We start from the raw sequence: 5,386 nt of genomic DNA on the forward strand, positions 1-5,386 counted from the left end.
GCTGAAACATGATCACTTATCTGGACTGGCTCCTGATTTCTGATGATAATAAACTATGTGAGAAAACAAATGTTGTTGGCTTTAAATACCTAAGATTTGTAAGAATTAGTTATATAGCAGTTGATAGCCAGTACAGACATCAGGATCAAGATGACCCTAAATTCTGGGGATGGCTGTGGAAACGTGAAGAATGTGGTTTTCAAGAAAGTACAAATTTCCTTGCTCAGATTATGCCTAGAACTTCTGAGCTTTGAGGAGCCTGCTGGCCAGGGCTTAGTGGGAAATAAGGAATGTGTTACAGCACACTGGAGGAGGTGGAAGGGCCCTTGGGATGTGCTGGTATAAATTTGCTTGCTGTCATGTGGAAAGTTCAGAGATGTGCCTAACAAGCGAGGTGATCTTGCAAAGCAGACTGACACATAAAATAGCAAGATACCTTCTGTTAGCTTCTTGCTGATCACAATACATTGAAATAGAGGAACTACAAACCAAAGTAAGAACTATTACAGGCTAAAGAGATGGAAGTTGGTAATACTGGAAATTCTCAGTCTTTCCAGAGATCAAATGATGTTAAAATTAAGAAATGGCTTCCAACTGAACATATATTCTAGGAAGCTAATGAGAAAGTATAGCCTAAGGGAAAAAGTTGAGTCCAGCTAAAAAATCATTTGCTATGACTAAAATCATACCTTATATTTTTCATCAGACAAAAACTACTCTAGAGACTTTAATCAGAACTTGGGTTGTGAGTAATGTAGTCTACAAGTGTTCTGCAAGGTGAGAAAACATGTCTAAGAAGTTTTAACTTGATAAACAAGCAATACAATACAAGTAGCATGTCATACCAAATGCCACATGGTGACAACTGGTTTTTCTCTCTTGCTGCTTTGATACATAATTGCTTTGGATTACCAGCAGAATGAATTATTCTCACAAAGAGTTTTACTGTGTGTATATATTTGGAATCTCAGAGTGGAGATGAAATGATGATGTTATCTCAAAGACATTTATGATATGAACTGAAGTAAAATTATCTCAAAGAGATTTGTAGTGCAAATTTTGTTCATTTGAGTGGACCCTGGTAAGATCTACAATAGAGTAATAAAGTTTTAAAAAAGAATTGTATCTGTAAAGACAATCCCAGAGAGAGTACAAAATAAAAAGGTGTTGCTTGGCACCCAAAATTTTATGAGCAGAAGGCAAGCTGAGAACATTATGTGGCTATAAACATATGCCACCTTTCTTGATAAAGGAAAATTGATCTAGAGGGTAAAAAATTGACTTTGAGGGTAGAAGTAACAGCCAAGAGAGTGCAGCCAAGAGCCTGGGGCTAGGTTCCAATCAAGGAGCTTGCATTTTTCCAGCTTAATTTCAGGACAGTATGGACCAGTACCTCCATTTTCTCCCTTTCAATAGGCACATCCCCAGTAATTATCATGCCCCTTCACCACTGCACAGTAGGTGTGGGACTCATGGTATTTTAAATAACTGATTAACAGTAACTATGAATGGACTAGAAGAAGGCAAAACTGAATGCAGAGGTACTAGTTAAAGCAATTGCATAAAACCAAGTAAAAAATAATAAAGATCTGAACTCAGTGAGTGTGGGATGGAGAGAAAATAAAAGATCTGAGAGACATTAGGAAGGCAGAATTTAAAGGACTTGTGGTAGAGAGAGACTTTAAAATTGAGTGATCTAGTAGAGTTTTGACTAGGATATTTGGGTCAAAAGTAGTGCCATCTACTAAAATGGAGACAGTCAGACAGACAGACAGACAGACAGACAGACAGACAGACAGACAGACACTTATATAAATATCATGAATATAAAGACTCAGGCACTATTGTGAATATACAGATGTTGACAAATGCTCGTTCTTATTGTCACTCTTATTGACCTCTGTCCTCTATCTTTCTTATAAAATCTGATTTAATTATGTCATTGATACTTCGTGTCACAGTTGTCTTCAAATAAAGTGAAAGCTTTTGGGATAGAAGTGGTCATGAGAGTTATTTCTGAATAAGTAGAAATCCAGTAGGGAAAGAGTTTCTATATCTTTAAAGAGGCTCTGCAGATAGAACTTAGAAAGCCATTTTTGGTTCCCATCTGATGGTATTCACAGTCTTTGTAATCTACTCTTGAACATAGGCAGAGTCTATGGCTTGCTCATAATCAATAGAATACAACAAAGGTAATGAGTTCTTATTCCCATAATGAGGGTACTTTTTAAAAAATGTATTTGATTGTTACAGGGTCTCATTACGCAGATTGGACTCATGGTGATCCTCCTGTTTTCAGCCTCCCTAGTCCTGGGATTACAGGTGTATGTCACCATGCTCAAACTCTGTCTGGCTCAGCCTGCCCTGGGGGTGAGGCTGGCACAGCATGTAGTGCTGGGGATGAAACCACAGTCCCTGAGCTTTCCTAAGCAGGTGCTTTAGTCCGCTGAGCTGTCTTGCTGGCCCCGAGGGTACTTTTTTATGCAAAGGTGAGAAGAAGTCACCCTATGGATTTAGGATGTTTTTTTAAAAACCCTCTGCATTAGCAGATTGGATCTAGAGCCAATTTCTGTTCCTTGCTGATTGTGAGGAAGTTTGATACCATAGTGAAAGACCTGTGCAGGGAACCATAGGGAAGGAAACGGTGGGCAGGCTCTGGCATCTGCATCTAGGTCCCCAGAAATATTCAGCAAGACCACAACTTCCATCCTGTACCACAAGGAGATACTATCTGTCAACCTCCTGAAGGAATATGAAGTGGATCAGTGCTCATTCAAGTCTGTGTAGAGACATCAGCCTGGTAAGCAGAGATCCCTGAAGCAGAGTCCAGTCTCGTGCCTGGACCCCTACAGAAATTGTGAGATGACCAATACTTGTCATTTTATATCACTGAGTTTGTTGTAATTTGGTACATAATAAAAATAAAAACAAAAAGTCATAGAAGAATCATAGTAGCTACACAAAAACCAGCTTTGATCAAATATAAGAAGTGTATTTCACTAAATAGAACAATCTAAAAATGAAACAAGCCTCGGTAGGAAGTATTAATTCCCCATTACATAAGGTTTTAAGCAAATGATGTCAGTCCATCAGCTAGATGACAGCAGACTGTACTGGTTAATCCCCATAAGGTTCTTCCCACATTTACTTATTTGATTTTTAATTGACGGATCATAATTTGGCACAGTAGATCAGTAATTCTTTATACCTTCTGACATTTTATACCTTTTGATCAATGGTAGCATCTCCAGTAACTGCCCTTCTTCTCTCTACTACGAGTGCAACATTTTTAGAATCTACATGTGTAACATGGTTTTACCTGTTCATTTTGACCTGGTTCAATAAAATGGTGGATAAACACTAGTTCCTTCATACAACCAAAGATGCTACTGAAATTTCATATTCTCAAACAATAGATTATTCAACCAGATCACTTGATTTTAAAGTTCAAGTAAAAACACAAGATAAACACTACTTAATTATTTACTTATTATTTTAAAGAGCATACTATTTTAGTTTAAAACAATTATATTTATATAGCATATTACTGTAATTCTATGAAATCTTTCAAAAACATTGGCTACAGGTAGCCTGTTTGGGATACCAGACAGAAGTATCTGATTTAAAAATCATCAATCAAAAAGGTAAGTCAGATACTAGAAGGATAAGCTGCATTTTTTGGGTTTTTTTTCTTTTTTGTTTATGTATTTGATATAGAGTCTCATTATGCAGCTCAGAGTTGTAGTGATCCTCCTGTTTTCAGCCTACCCTGTGCTGGGATTACAAGCGTGTGCCACCATGCCTGAACTTGGTCCCTGGCTCAGTGCGCTGCGGGGGTGGAGCCAGTGCAGCATGCGGGACCGGGGATCAAACTTTGGTCCCTGTATTTGCCAAAGCAGATGCTTAGTCTGCTGAGCTAACTAGCTGGCCTTTGTGATTTTTTTTTTTTTAGTAAGGGTCTACAGGGTCTCACCACACAGATCAGACTCATAGTGATCTGCCTGTGTTCAGCCTCCCAAGAGCTGGGATTACAGGCACATGCCACCATGCCCAGTCTCAACCATCTCTCAGCAAGCCTCAGGGGTGGGGCCAGCTGTGTCTGTCTAAACAGGCATTTTAATCCACTGAGCTAATTGGCTGGTCCACGATTTGATTTTGATAAGGAATTTTTATCTAGAATATCCAGAAAGGAGATGCTTAAAACTAAATAGTATGACAACCTAGTTAAAATCTATGCAAATAGACACCTGTTACAAAGCATCCCTGAACAGCCAACAAACATATCGAATACCCTTAATATGATTGGTCATTAGGAAAAGAAAATGAAAACCACTGTGAGCTCCCACCCCAAGCCCACCTGAATGATGACCATAAAGAATACAACAAGGAAGTGTTCTGAAGATTCAGAGGCACACACCCTCCTATGTAGATGGGAGAACACAGAATGGTATGACTGTTCTGTAACTAGCTTGATAGCTTTCAAAAATTAAACATGCATTTTGTGTACAATCCAGAAATTCTATTCCTAGGTATTTACCCAATAGAACTGAAAAATCTACCTCCACACAACAAATGCTAACTGCACAGTAGAGCAGTACTTGTAATAGACAAAAAGTAGAAACAACAACAAAAAATCCTTCAACTAATGAATAGATAAAACGATAGAACTGAAATGGAATATTATTCAGCTAAAAAAGGAGTAAACTGGTGAACTGTTGTACAGTGGGGGCACACCTCAAAAACAATAACTAAAAGAAGCTTGACAGCTACTCACAGCATGGTTCCACTCACATGAAACGTACAGAAATGAAGCCCAATTAGAAGAGAAAGCATATTAGCAGGTACCCGGGGTGAGGCATGGGAAGAGAAGGGACTGTAAATGGGAGCAGGGCATATTCTGGGCTAACAGATATGTTCTAAAATTTGGTTTTGTGGAAGTCGCACAATTCTGTGGATGCCCTGCCAACCCAGCTGCAAAATTACAGCAGGTGAATTTCTCGGTATGTGAGGGGAGGAAAAGGGATGTAAAGAGAAATGAATTGTAGTGTGTACATGTGCCCACTGCCCAACAAGTGTGATTACAAGCTGCATACACTCCAAACATGCACTAATAAACTTTTTAAATTTTAAGTCAAAAATTATATCTTAATAAAACTTCTTTTACCTACTAGACTGGAATTAGATAGTACCCGCTAGACTGTAATTGCATGTGAAGGATAGATATACAAATGATGCTGGGACCTCTTGCCCTGACAAACTTTATGGGTCCAAGTGCTCATACTTCCAGCAGGGAGTAGGAAGAGGTAGACCAGCACTTATTCCTGGAGAAGGCATTTGCAAGCAAATTCACTATGGGTGAGAAATAGCAGGGACAACAGGAAGACGT

General features: G+C 38.8%; 1 protein-coding gene across 1 annotated transcript in view; it reads right to left on the reverse strand.

The window, feature by feature from the left end:
* Window positions 1-5,386, reverse strand: part of Unc80 (unc-80 homolog, NALCN channel complex subunit) — a 270,597-nt gene that overhangs the window by 223,521 nt on the left and 41,690 nt on the right. The window lies entirely within an intron of this gene.

Source organism: Octodon degus, unplaced genomic scaffold (genome assembly GCF_000260255.1).
Source record: "Octodon degus isolate 3935 unplaced genomic scaffold, OctDeg1.0 scaffold00016, whole genome shotgun sequence".
Classification (NCBI taxonomy): Eukaryota; Metazoa; Chordata; class Mammalia; order Rodentia; family Octodontidae; genus Octodon; species Octodon degus.